Source organism: Pseudophryne corroboree, chromosome 2 (genome assembly GCF_028390025.1).
Source record: "Pseudophryne corroboree isolate aPseCor3 chromosome 2, aPseCor3.hap2, whole genome shotgun sequence".
In the NCBI taxonomy this organism is placed as follows: Eukaryota; Metazoa; Chordata; class Amphibia; order Anura; family Myobatrachidae; genus Pseudophryne; species Pseudophryne corroboree.
The window spans coordinates 755719255-755734150 of record NC_086445.1 but is presented as its reverse complement, the minus strand read 5'-3'; the positions used below and the strand labels follow the sequence as shown (position 1 = coordinate 755734150).

Genomic DNA, 14896 nt, shown 5'->3' with positions numbered 1-14896 from the left:
TACACATAGAAATATGTCATAACAACTTATGAGACCCCTAAATTCAACTGTTTGCTGTAACAGATGTAAAATGGCATAGGATATCCAAGACTGAGTATAGACACTCCAGTGGCACATTATTAGACTATGTCATTGTCAATCAGCAACAAAGGACACTCCCACTGGACCCTTATTGGATAAGACACTACCACTGGACACTGATTGGAATTAGTCCTCGGGGCTATAAAAGAACACATTCATTGCACCATAAGCCATCCTTGACAAAGGCCCGGTTGGGGCGAAACACGGTGTAGGGCACAGATCATAACTACAGTGATTGTGTGTCTGCAGCACATATTCACCAACAACATCGCCAAAGCCTACTACAGAATATACACACAGCCCCTCCCCCTCAGCTGGGGAGGAGAAAGGTAGTGCTGATCGGGGGGACGAGGAGCCACATGATACTACCCGGAAGCAAGAACGGGCATCCGTAGCGGCACGCGTGTGACACGCACAGACGCCCGGACCACGGACCAGCAGCAAGTGGGACAAGCATACCGCCATGCAGACATGTCAAAATGGGGCCACACCATCCGGATCAGAGGACACAGGTAAGTGGATAGTGCTAGAGCGGGATGCCGCTACACACATCCACACCACACTGAACTGTTACCATCAGTACAAATAGGTGAAGTGCAACCACCATCAGGGGGCATAGGCTCCGGGAGCAGGGGCCTATGCACACAAAGGGTTCTCTAAAAGAGTACCTGGCACCCAGTGGCAAGGGGCCCCTGTAACGAGTGACACCGCCTCCACCTTCTTGTACACAGGCATTGAATTTTTAATATAATGTTTTGGACTTTTAAAGACTTAATTAAATAATCAGAGACAGCAGGAAGCACTGTGACTTCCATTTCTTAGAATAAAACACTCTCTTATTCATTTGACCATACTGTACGTATTGCTCATTAAGCACGCATTAATAATTCCAGACCTAAATCTCCTACCTACTCTCATCACATACAAACATCGGGTGAGCGCCAACACCATCTTTCCCCCTGTATATTTTGACTGAGGCTGCAGACAAAAGAATCTTGGTGACTCAGTCCTGTCTATGTTACTTTATTCTTTACTGATAAGAGAATCAATTTCCAAGTGTAAAGGCCCATATAGACGGGCCGATGCGGGGAGAGATGTGTGCTGAGCGAACGGCTCAGCACACATCTCTCCCGCCGCTCAGCACAGCGCGATCTGTGCTGAGCGTGCGGGTGGAGACGGGGGGCCGCTCACTTCACCCAGCGGGTGAAGTGAGCGACCTGCTAGATTGGCCTGCACAGCAGGTCAATCTAGCAGCAGCGATAGCGATGCGCGTGGCTGCGCATCGCTATCGCTGTAAGGGGTACACACTGAGCGATCAGGCTTATATTCTAAGCAATCTAGTCAGATTGCTTAGAATATCGCTCCGTGAGTACCCCCCTTAATGGGGGGTACTGACAGGAGAGATGTGTGCTGAGCGATCTTAACACAGACCGCTCAGCACACATCTCTTCCCCCGCTCGGCACAATTTAGCACCGGGGATAGCGATGCACGGGGCCGCGCATCGCTATCGCTGGGGGGGCATACACACGAGATCTGTGCTTAACTTCTGAGCAATCTAGTCAGATTGCTTAGATTTTAAGCATGGATCTCTCCATGTGTACCCCACATAAGAAGTTTAAAGGCCATCGTATATTGAGACAATGGCCCTCATTCCGAGTTGTTCGTTCGCTAGCTGCTTTTAGCAGCATTGCAAATGCTAGGCCGCCGCCCTCTGGGAGTGTATCTTAGCTTAGCAGAATAGCGAACGAAAGAGTAGCAGAATTGCTACTAAATATTTTCTTGCAGTTTCTGAGTAGCTCCAGACCTACTCCTAGATTGCGATCAGCTCGGTCCGTTTAGTTCCTGGTTTGACGTCACAAACACTAACATGCCCTGCGTTCGGCCAGCCACTCCCCCGTTTCTCCAGACACTCCCGCGTTTTTCCCTGACATGCCTTCGTTTTTTTAGCACACTCCCGGAAAAAGCTCAGTTACCACCCAGAAACGCCCCTTTCCTGTCAATCACCGATCAGCAGTGCGACTGAAAAGCGCCGCAGGACCAACAGCAAAACTGCTAAGTTTTTAGTTAAATAACTAAGTGCATGCACGCTGCGTACCATGCGCATGCGCATTTAGTAACAAATCGCAGCATAGTGAAAATCGGCAACGAGCTAACAACTCGGAATGACCACCTATAAGCTTTCTGTGTACAATTTTCTTTCTTAAGCCAAATAAAAGGGTGATCAGCGACCCTGCGGAGCTGAGACTCCCCCATGTTTGGATTTGTGGGTACAAGATGTCTGAGAGTCTCCACATGACAATAATAATTTTGTTGATGTGTCATATTTTCACCTAACTAAAGGTGAAACTTACACACCTGACCGGATCTAGGACTTGTGGCACCCAAGGTGAAAAATAGGGGCGTGGCTTCAGAGAAGGGGCGTGATCAGTTATGCCCTGTAGCTGTGCCCTCAGCAGTTGTGCCCCCTGTACTGTGTCTCCAATACTGTGCCCCCAGTAGCGCCGATCACCCCCCAAAAAAATACTCACAATCCCCGCTCCTGCTTCCAGACCGCTGCTGTCCTTTGTCTCCGGCCGCCGGCATCACTCCTCGGACCTATGGGAGAGACATCATGATGTCTCTCCCATAGCACAGCATAGACACTAGAGGTCAATTATGACCCCTAGCGTCTGTGTGCCGGTCCCACAATGCCGTACTGTGCACGATGCCATCATTGCGCACCGCACAGCACCAGTCAGCACAGGGGGGCAACACCAGTAGCGGATCTTGCAGCGATGCACTCCGAAAAGCGGCGCCCCGAGCAAAAATCCTGCGCACCCGTAGCAAGATCCACTAATGCTTACACATACATGTTCTGCATACTCAATGGTGCAAGTATGCGGGTACGCTCGTGTACGAAGTACCCTTAAGAATTTGTCAGCGGGTACTCAGTAGCACTTGCCACACACTTTGCCATTACCACAATTATAATGTGCCACAAAGCAACAAGACCATGGTGCTTGGCAGCATGACTGCTCCTTCCACTTTGTCAGGGTTACTGGGAGTGCGACAGTTACTGTATTTTCCTGCTATAATGGAGGCATTACTATATATTGTTATTAAATAGGGGGCATTACTATATATTTCTATTATACTGGAGGTATCACTATATATTTCTATTATACTGGAGGCATTACTATATATTTTTAGCCTTGCCTCCAGAATCCTCCCAAAAAAGGGGCAGTGGTATGTGGCCACGTCGCTAGTGTCATGTAGCCACTCCCACTAGCAGCATGTGGCCACTCCCCATCACAAAGCATAACCACACCCATTTTTGTCACTCAGTACCCATAAGAAAATCTTTCTACTTGCACCACTGTGTATACTGTATGTTATAACTGTACATGCAGGTTTGTCAGGGACAAATGTTTTCTGATTATTTATTAGTGTGTCACCAAAAGAATATATATATATTTTTGAAATGATCACAAAATTAAAAGTTGCATTTTATCGTATATGAATTTATTTTTTTTATGATGCAGAACTGGATGCCTTATTACTTATCATCTCTACAGTGGCAGAACTAGCGACAAAGGGGGCCATTCCGAGTTGTTCGCTCGCTAGCAGTTTTTAGCAGCCGTGCAAACGCTATGCCACCTCCCACTGGGAGTGTAATTTAGCTTAGCAGAAGTGCGAACGAAAGGATCGCAGAGCGGCTACAAAAAAAATTTGTGCACTTTCAGAGTAGCTCCAGACCTACTCAGCGCTTGCGATCACTTCAGACTATTCAGTTCCTGTTTTGACGTCACAAACACGCCCTGCATTCGCCCAGCCACGCCTGCATTTTTTCTGGCACGCCTGCGTTTTTTCGAACACTTCGTGAAAATGGTCAGTTGACACCCAGAAACGCCCTCTTCCTGTCAATCACTCTGCGGCCAGCAGTGCGACTGAAAAGCTTCGCTAGACCTTGTGTGAAACTACATCATTCGTTGTAATAGTATGACGTGCGTGCGCATTGCGCCACATACACATGCGCAGAAGTGCCGATTTTTTTGCCTGATCACTGCGCAGCGACCGAAATCTGCTAGCAAACAACTCGGAATGACCCCCAAAGTGGGCCCAGGTGCAACAAAATGTTTTGCCCCCCCCCCCACTCATCCCGTCCAAGTCAACCCTCTCACCCCTTGAGAGGATCTGGTGAGGGGGACCTGCTCAGGGCCAGGGAAATGGATACCTAGCAACAGTGCCGTAACTAGACATTTTAGCGCTGTGTGCAAGAAATGGCATCAGAGGCCCCACCTATGTGAAACAGGGGCACACGCAAAAAATATAGAAGCGTGGCTTCATGGGGAAGGGGTGTGGCCACAAAATAATACCACTTCATATAACGGTGCACAATAGTCACCATTATTCAAATTACGCCACACAGTAGCACCACTACACCAGGTAGAGCCCCTTTTACACATTACGGTAGACAGCGTCCCCTTTTTTACACATTACGGTAGACAGCGCCCCTTTTTACACATTACGGCAGACAGCGTCCCCTTTTTTACACATTACGGCAGACAGCATCTCCTGTTTTACACATTACGGCAGACAGCATCCCCTTTTTTAAACATTACGGCAGACAGCGTCCCCTTTTTTTACACATTACGGCAGACAGCATCTCCTGTTTTACACATTACGGCAGACAGCATCCCCTTTTTTAAACATTACGGCAGACAGCGTCCCCTTTTTTACACATTACGGCAGACAGCGTCTCCTTTTTTACACATTATGACAAAATAGATAGATAGATAGATAGATAGACAGAAAGAATAGATTATATTTACTGTCTCCGCTGGCAGTCAGGCTCCTTGGTGCAGGTAGTCACTGTCAGGCAGCTGCAGATCTCGGGCAGGGGAGAAGGAGGAGGAGGGGGCCGCAGCAGCGCAATGTAATTGGTGGAGGCGCCGCTGCAGCTGTCCCTCTCCTTTCACATAGGCTGCCCGCCACTGCTGTGATGAGGGAAGCGCATCCCAGCATTCACAGCGGCGGTGGGCAGCCTATGTGGAAGGAGAGAGAAAGCTGCAGCAGCGCCTCCACCAAGTACATTGCGCAGCTGTGGCTGCCTCCTCCCCCTCACTCCTCCTTCTCCCCCCCCCCCCATAGCTGCTGTGTCCCTGCTGCTCTTCTCCTCGGCGGGCGTCAGGGCCTGCAGCACACAGCGGCATGTAATGAGTCCGTTTGACTCATTACATGCTATGCTGGCTTTGGGCCCCTTGACAGTGGCGGGCCCCAGTGCAAGGCACCGCTTACACTGACAGTAGCTCTGCCACTGCATCTCTAGGATTGTATGATTTACATAAAAGAGTGCTCCTGGAAGAGACTTTTTTTTGTCTCTGTCTCCCCGAATTGTGTAGTTCGTATCTACAAAATATTCCAGAGCACCACCAATAAAATACTGTACTGAATTGAAAATTACAGTTTAGTTAATTGGTTTTCTAAATTTCTAGAAAGTATACCTTGTTACTACCAGTGCAGACTCATCCCTCCTCCTACAATTGCATTCCCTCCAAGGATCATTCTAGGCTCCAGTGTATCCGGTGATTACTCCCCAGTGACTACTCTGCTTCTCTGTGTCCTGCTTCTGTTTCCTGCATTACCACCTGCTGGTTTTATTCCATCTACCAGTGTTGCAGATCCCACGCTACCGACATTCAGTGAACTTCATGCTACCGCTGAGTTACCATCTGCCACCACTGCAGCTTCCAGTCTGCATATAGACTTGCTCCCAGTCATCTAACTGTCAGCATGGCTTGTGTACCTGCTGTCCATTCCATCTGCTGCTGTTCTCACACCATACCATCTGTGTGAATCTCATTCTATGTCCAGGCTGACTACTTCCTTGGACTGTGCTATCCAGCATTGGTCTATGGTTCACTCAGGTTAAAAACATATCTCTTTGATACTTATTAGTTTCCCAGAACAGTGTGTGCTGGTTCAAGGGCTGTTTTACCTGGTCTGTACCTCTGTACCGAGTTGCTAATTTGTATTCTAGGACCAGGTCTCTGATTCCTGTTTTGGATTCTGGATCCATTTTGCCAGTACTATGATGCTTTAAGTTCTGGGGCCTAGAGTGTGTCTCTAGCCTGGTTGTTTTTTAATGGTCACCAGGTAAGAGGTCACCCAGTGACTAGAGATGAGCGGGTTCGGTTCCTCGGAATCCGAACCCCCCCGAACTTCAGCCTTTTTACACAGGTCCGAGGCAGACTCGGATCTTCCCGCCTTGCTCGGCTAACCCGAGCGCGCCCGAACGTCATCATCCCGCTGTCGGATTCTCGCGAGGCTCGTATTCTATCGCGAGACTCGGATTCTATATAAGGAGCCGCGCGTCGCCGCCATTTTCACACGTGCATTGAGATTGATAGGGAGAGGACGTGGCTGGCGTCCTCTCCGTTAGAATAGATAGAGACACTTGAGTTGATTACTTAGTAATTTTGGGGAGCATTAGGAGTACTCAGAGTGCAGAGTTTTGCTGATAGTTAGTTACTAGTGACTGACCACCACCAGTTTTATTTATTATTTAATATAATCCGTTCTCTGCCTGAAAAAAAACGATACACAGTCACATACCATATCTGTGCTCAGCCTCAGTGTGCTGCATGATAATATCATCTATGTATATCTGACTGTGCTGAGTGCTCACTGCTCACACAGCTGAATTGTGGGGGAAACTGGGGTGCAGTTATAGCAGGAGTACAGTGCACACTTTTGCTGCCAGTGTGACTGACCAGTGACCACCAGTATATTGTCTGCCTGAAAAAGTTAAACACTCCTGTGGTGTTTTTTTTTTTATTCTATAAACACATTCTGCTGACAGTGTCCAGCAGGTCCGTCATTCATTATATTATATAAATATTTACCTGCAGTAGTGTTATATTTTTTTTGTTCATCTCTATCATCTTTATCATCTCTATATTAGCAGACGCAGTACGGTAGTCCACGGCTGTGGCTACCTCTGTGTCGTCAGTGCTCGTCCATAATTGTATACCTACCTGTGGTGGGGTTTTTTTTTCTATCTTCTTCATACTAGTAGTTTAGGAGTCTGCTGACAGTGTCCAGCAGGTCCGTCATTATATTATATATACCTGCAGTAGTGATATATATATATTTTTTATATCATTATCATCTCTATACTAGCAGACGCAGTACGGTAGTCCATGGCTGTAGCTACCTCTGTGTCGTCAGTGCTCGTCCATAATTGTATACCTACCTGTGGTGGGTTTTTTTTTTATCTTCTTCATACTAGTAGTTTAGGAGTCTGCTGACAGTGTCCAGCAGGTCCGTCATTATATTATATATACCTGCAGTAGTGATATATATATATTTTTTATATCATTATCATCTCTATACTAGCAGACGCAGTACGGTAGTCCACGGCTGTAGCTACCTCTGTGTCGTCAGTGCTCGTCCATAATTGTATACCTACCTGTGGTGGGTTTTTTTTTTCTATCTTCTTCATACTAGTAGTTTAGGAGTCTGCTGACAGTGTCCAGCAGGTCCGTCATTATATTATATATACCTGCAGTAGTGATATATATATATTTTTTATATCATTATCATCTCTATACTAGCAGACGCAGTACGGTAGTCCACGGCTGTGGCTACCTCTGTGTCGTCAGTGCTCGTCCATAATTGTATACCTACCTGTGGTGGGGTTTTTTTTTCTATCTTCTTCATACTAGTAGTTTAGGAGTCTGCTGACAGTGTCCAGCAGGTCCGTCATTTTATTATATATACCTGCAGTAGTGATATATATATATTTTTTATATCATTATCATCTCTATACTAGCAGACGCAGTACGGTAGTCCACGGCTGTAGCTACCTCTGTGTCGTCAGTCACTCGTCATCCATAAGTATACTAGTATCCATCCATCTCCATTGTTTACCTGAGGTGCCTTTTAGTTGTGCCTATTAAAATATGGAGAACAAAAATGTTGAGGTTCCAAAAATAGGGAAAGATCAAGATCCACTTCCACCTCGTGCTGAAGCTGCTGCCACTAGTCATGACCGAGACGATGAAATTCCATCAACGTCGTCTGCCAAGGCCGATGCCCAATGTCATAGTACAGAGCATGTAAAATCCAAAACACAAAATATCAGTAAAAAAAGGACTCAAAAATCTAAAATAAAATCGTCGGAGGAGAAGCGTAAACTTGCCAATATGCCATTTACCACACGGAGTGGCAAGGAACGGCTGAGGCCCTGGCCTATGTTCATGGCTAGTGGTTCAGCTTCACATGAGGATGGAAGCACTCAGCCTCTCGCTAGAAAAATGAAAAGACTTAAGCTGGCAAAAGCACAGCAAAGAACTGTGCGTTCTTCGAAATCACAAATCCACAAGGAGAGTCCAATTGTGTCGGTTGCGATGCCTGACCTTCCCAACACTGGACGTGAAGAGCATGCGCCTTCCACCATTTGCACGCCCCCTGCAAGTGCTGGAAGGAGCACCCGCAGTCCAGTTCCTGATAGTCAGATTGAAGATGTCAGTGTTGAAGTACACCAGGATGAGGAGGATATGGGTGTTGCTGGCGCTGGGGAGGAAATTGACAAGGAGGATTCTGATGGTGAGGTGGTTTGTTTAAGTCAGGCACCCGGGGAGACACCTGTTGTCCGTGGGAGGAATATGGCCATTGACATGCCTGGTGAAAATACCAAAAAAATCAGCACTTCGGTGTGGAAGTATTTCAACAGAAATGCGGACAACAGGTGTCAAGCCGTGTGTTGCCTTTGTCAAGCTGTAATAAGTAGGGGTAAGGACGTTAACCACCTCGGAACATCCTCCCTTATATGTCACCTGCAGCGCATTCATCATAAGTCAGTGACAAGTTCAAAAACTTTGGGCGACAGCGGAAGCAGTCCACTGACCAGTAAATCCCTTCCTCTTGTAACCAAGCTCACGCAAACCACCCCACCAACTCCCTCAGTGTCAATTTTCTCCTTCCCCAGGAATGCCAATAGTCCTGCAGGCCATGTCACTGGCAATTCTGACGAGTCCTCTCCTGCCTGGGATTCCTCCGATGCATCCTTGAGTGTAACGCCTACTGCTGCTGGCGCTGCTGTTGTTGCTGCTGGGAGTCGATGGTCATCCCAGAGGGGAAGTCGTAAGCCCACTTTTACTACTTCCACCAAGCAATTGACTGTCCAACAGTCCTTTGCGAGGAAGATGAAATATCACAGCAGTCATCCTGCTGCAAAGCGGATAACTGAGGCCTTGGCATCCTGGGCGGTGAGAAACGTGGTTCCGGTATCCATCATTACTGCAGAGCCAACTATAGACTTGATTGAGGTACTGTGTCCCCGGTACCAAATACCATCTAGGTTCAATTTCTCTAGGCAGGCGATACCGAAAATGTACACAGACCTCAGAAAAAGACTCACCAGTGTCCTAAAAAATGCAGTTGTACCCAATGTCCACTTAACCACGGACATGTGGACAAGTGGAGCAGGGCAGACTGAGGACTATATGACTGTGACAGCCCACTGGGTAGATGTATTGACTCCCGCCGCAAGAACAGCAGCGGCGGCACCAGTAGCAGCATCTCGCAAATGCCAACTCTTTCCTATGCAGGCTACGCTTTGTATCACCGCTTTCCAGAATACGCACACAGCTAAAAACCTCTTACGGCAACTGAGGAAGATCATCGCAGAATGGCTTACCCCAATTGGACTCTCCTGTGGATTTGTGGCATCGGACAACGCCAGCAATATTGTGTGTGCATTAAATATGGGCAAATTCCAGCACGTCCCATGTTTTGCACATACCTTGAATTTGGTGGTGCAGAATTATTTAAAAAACGAGAGGGGCGTGCAAGAGATGCTGTCGGTGGCCAGAAGAATTGCGGGACACTTTCGGCGTACAGGCACCACGTACAGAAGACTGGAGCAACACCAAAAACGCCTGAACCTGCCCTGCCATCATCTGAAGCAAGAAGTGGTAACGAGGTGGAATTCAACCCTCTATATGCTTCAGAGGTTGGAGGAGCAGCAAAAGGCCATTCAAGCCTATACAACTGACCACGATATAGGAGGTGGAATGCACCTGTCTCAAGCGCAGTGGAGAATGATTTCAACGTTGTGCAAGGTTCTGCAACCTTTTGAACTTGCCACACGTGAAGTCAGTTCAGACACTGCCAGCCTGAGTCAGGTCATTCCCCTCATCAGGCTTTTGCAGAAGAAGCTGGAGACATTGAAGGAGGAGCTAACACTGAGCGATTCCGCTAGGCATGTGGGACTTGTGGATGGAGCCCTTAATTCGCTTAACAAGGATTCACGGGTGGTCAATCTGTTGAAATCAGAGCACTACATTTTGGCCACCGTGCTCGATCCTAGATTTAAAACCTACATTGTATCTCTCTTTCCGGCAGACACAAGTCTGCAGGGGTTCAAAGAACTGCTGGGGAGAAAATTGTCAAGTCAAGCGGAACGCGACCTGTCAACATCTCCTCCTTCACATTCTCCCGCAACTGGGGGTGCGAGGAAAAGGCTCAGAATTCCGAGCCCACCCGCTGGCGGTGATGCAGGGCAGTCTGGAGCGACTGCTGATGCTGACATCTGGTCCGGACTGAAGGACCTGACAACGATTACGGACATGTCGTCTACTGTCACTGCATATGATTCTCTCACCATTGAAAGAATGGTGGAGGATTATATGAGTGACCGCATCCAAGTAGGCACGTCAGACAGTCCGTACGTATACTGGCAGGAAAAAGAGGCAATTTGGAGGCCCTTGCACAAACTGGCTTTATTCTACCTAAGTTGCCCTCCCACAAGTGTGTACTCCGAAAGAGTGTTTAGTGCCGCCGCTCACCTTGTCAGCAATCGGCGTACGAGGTTACTTCCAGAAAATGTGGAGAAGATGATGTCCATTAAAATGAATTATAATCAATTCCTCCATGGAGACATTCACCAGCAGCAATTGCCTCCACAAAGTACACAGGGAGCTGTGATGGTGGATTCCAGTGGGGACGAATTGATAATCTGTGAGGAGGGGGATGTACACGGTGATGAATCGGAGGATGATGATGAGGTGGACATCTTGCCTCTGTAGAGCCAGTTTGTGCAAGGAGAGATTAATTGCTTCTTTTTTGGTGGGGGTCCAAACCAACCCGTCATTTCAGTCACAGTCGTGTGGCAGACCCTGTCACTGAAATGATGGGTTGGTTAAAGTGTGCATGTCCTGTTTATACAACATAAGGGTGGGTGGGAGGGCCCAAGGACAATTCCATCTTACACCTCTTTTTTCTTTCATTTTTCTTTGCGTCATGTGCTGTTTGGGGAGTGTTTTTTGGAAGGGCCATCCTGCGTGACACTGCAGTGCCACTCCTAGATGGGCCAGGTGTTTGTGTCGGCCACTAGGGTCGCTTAGCTTACTCACACAGCTACCTCATTGCGCCTCTTTTTTTCTTTGCGTCATGTGCTGTTTGGGGAGTGTTTTTTGGAAGGGCCATCCTGCGTGACACTGCAGTGCCACTCCTAGATGGGCCAGGTGTTTGTGTCGGCCACTAGGGTCGCTTAGCTTACTCACACAGCTACCTCATTGCGCCTCTTTTTTTCTTTGCGTCATGTGCTGTTTGGGGAGTGTTTTTTGGAAGGGCCATCCTGCGTGACACTGCAGTGCCACTCCTAGATGGGCCAGGTGTTTGTGTTGGCCACTTGGGTCGCTGAGCTTAGTCATCCAGCGACCTCGGTGCAAATTTTAGGACTAAAAATAATATTGTGAGGTGTGAGGTGTTCAGAATAGACTGAAAAAGAGTGGAAATTATGGTTATTGAGGTTAATAATACTTAGGGATCAAAATGACCCCCAAATGCTATGCTGTTTTGTAGGGTTTTTTGAAAAAAATACCCGAATCCAAAACACACCCGAATCCGACAAAAATTCGGTGAGGTTTTGCCAAAACGCGTTCGAACCCAAAACACGGCCACGGAACCGAACCCAAAACCAAAACACAAAACCCGAAAAATTTCCGGTGCACATCTCTACCAGTGACCTGTGGTTCCTGATTCCATTTCAGTATCCTTGCATATCATCAGTTCATGCTTCCTGTGTGTCATTAGTGTGCTTAATCTCTTGTAAATTCTATAAGTGCAAGTAACATCAAGCCTTCCCATTTTCGGTATGCCGCAGCTCATACACAGGGCCCAGAGCCAGATCTAAAGAATTTCAGAACTGTGACACACTGATTCTTATGGAACAAAGCTTTGAAATAAATAGGATTCTATACAGATCACCACCCTGGGAGTGTATAATGTTTGTAGATAATGGTGGAAGATGCTGAAATGGCTTCATGCAAGTAATCACTGGGGTCACTTACGTGCGAAAAGTTCTATCTCTTGTTGTCACTTCCCAGAAAGTCTCTTCACAGTACTGATAACTGTACAAACAGTTGCAGTCATATAGGACCTCATTCCGAGATGATCGTAGCTGTGCTAAATTTAGCACAGCTACGATCATTCACACTGACATGTGGGGGGACGCCCAGCACAGGGCTTGTCCGCCCCACATGTCAGAGCCGGTCCCCCCCCCTTCCCACAAAAGTTCAAAGGCATCACACAGCGGCGAATCCTTTGCACTTCAAGAGTAGCTCCCGACCAGCACAGCTTTAGCGTGCTGGCCGGAAGCTACTCATCGCTCCCTGGCCCGCAGCGGCTGCGTATGACATCACGCAGCTGCTGCGGGCCGCCCCCCGCACGGTCCAGCCACGCCGGCATTGGCTGGACCGCGCCCACAAAACGGCGGCAGTTCCACCCCCTCCCGCACAGCGACCACCTCTGCCTGTCAATCAGGCAGAGGCGATCGCAGCCCAGCTATGGCCTTCGGCTGTCTGGCATGCGCTGACGCACTACGGCACTGTAGTGTGCCGGTGCATGCGCAGTGGGTACCCATTCGCTCGGCTGCGATAAAAAGCAGCGAACGGGTCAGAATGACCCCCATAGTGCAGCATAAATCAGACTGGAAGACAAACTTCCCTGGGTCCTAATGCTAAGCATGTATGCAACAAGCACACAAAAACCACATACAATGCCATGTTATGCTCATATGTTTTATAGATCATTTTATCTGAAAGAAATTACATTTCCAATGACGTTATAGAACAATTATATAGAAATATATGTATATCATTAGTAAAAAGTTAAGATTGTTTTAGTAATGCAGCTGCTATTATATTAGCAGCTGTAGTAATATCGTTTGACAGTTTGGCCATTTTCCTAATAGTACGACGATTGAATGCCCTCGCATATCTCATTTCTTCATTGTCAGTGAGGTCCTGCTGTATCTCCCGCTCTTCAATCTCATTGTTGATTTTGTAACTCCTATACCAATGAGAAAAATATTATTGTCAGTAAAAACAGTAGTAGTAACTAAAAATGTAACTATGATTAGTGATTTCCAGTGGCAAACGCAGGATTTGCATGGGGGGGTTTCCAGAACTGGTTGGAGCCAAGCACGGGGGTGGGGACTGAGGTGACCCAGTATATGCTGGGTCCGTAAAACTAGTGTGTCTGTGTGTGTGTGTATATATATATATATCTACACATATATATATATATATATATATATATATATATTCACATACATGCATACATCATATACACATAGCATATTAAACATGCATACATACATACATATATATATATATATATATATACATACACACACACACACACACACACACACACACATACAGTACACATATATATACACATGTATATATATCATATGTGTGGGTGTTTATATGTATGTATGTATATACATGTGTGTATATGTATGCACATGAATATATATGTACTATAATTAAAATAAAGAAATCTTTTATTAAGCACTTACAAGTGCCACCAGGAAGACTACAGGCTGCAGAGGACGCTAGACAGCCATTAATAATACTCATGCAGCAAAAAAAAAAAATGATTATTTTTTTTGGGTGGAGGGGGTTTCTGGGTGCTCGGAAACCCCCCCTGGGTGCGCCACTGATTTCTATCTAATTACGGCAGCATGTCAGAGTGAGACAAATTTTTGGTGAAGTGACACTAGTATTTTTAAGTAGTTTTTCATCAATTGAAATGACAAATTATATTAGAGTAATTAATTGACAAGTGATAAATAAGAAAAAAGTTACATTTAATACATTCATCTTTGTTAAACAATAATTGTCTTTCAGTGAGTAAAAATTAACTCCATGGATTTTTTTTTCTTCAAATCTTACACCAGTTACTGTAGCTGACTATAGGGAATTTCAGTAGATGTTTTTCTGAAGTCGCTTATAATTCTCAGTGTGATGAAATGGCGTCCGAGTTTACAGAAGGTGCCGGATGCCAGCCGAACTCTGACTTTTTTTTTTTAAAGTGGTCACAAGGTAAATAACCTTGTAAATAAATGCTGCTTTAAAAAAAGTCTAAGTTTAGCCGGCATCCCGCACCTCCGGGAAACTTGGACTCCATTACATACTGCAGTCTGTTTCTTTAACTGTGGCATGCAAGGAGAATAACCGAGATTGTTACATATTTATTCAGATATTTAGCCCTTTTAATGTGCAGTAAATTGTAAGCTCATATTAATGTATTCTCAGCACCACTATATATAATTTTATGAGCAGACCCTAGCTGAGTGATATTTATGACATTCTGAATGTTAGTTTTGAAACATTTATTGTTTTTACTGTACACGTGCAAGAATAAACTCATGTTATTTTATACAAATGAGCCTCTTCTTGTTACAACAAGTAGAAAACAGAGAAGGTTTCTATCTCCATATGCATGCAGTCAGAGGCGGATTCAGGGCCGTCTTTACGT

The 14896-nt window shown here is 46.3% G+C and overlaps 1 long non-coding RNA gene across 1 annotated transcript in view; it reads left to right on the top strand.

Moving 5' to 3' along the window:
- The first annotated feature begins 299 nt into the window (after positions 1-299).
- Positions 300-14896, top strand: part of LOC135051182 (uncharacterized) — a 50671-nt gene continuing 36074 nt past the window's right edge. The window contains exon 1 of the long non-coding RNA XR_010242100.1: positions 300-593. This is a non-coding gene — a long non-coding RNA (uncharacterized LOC135051182). The remainder of the gene's footprint in view (positions 594-14896) is intronic.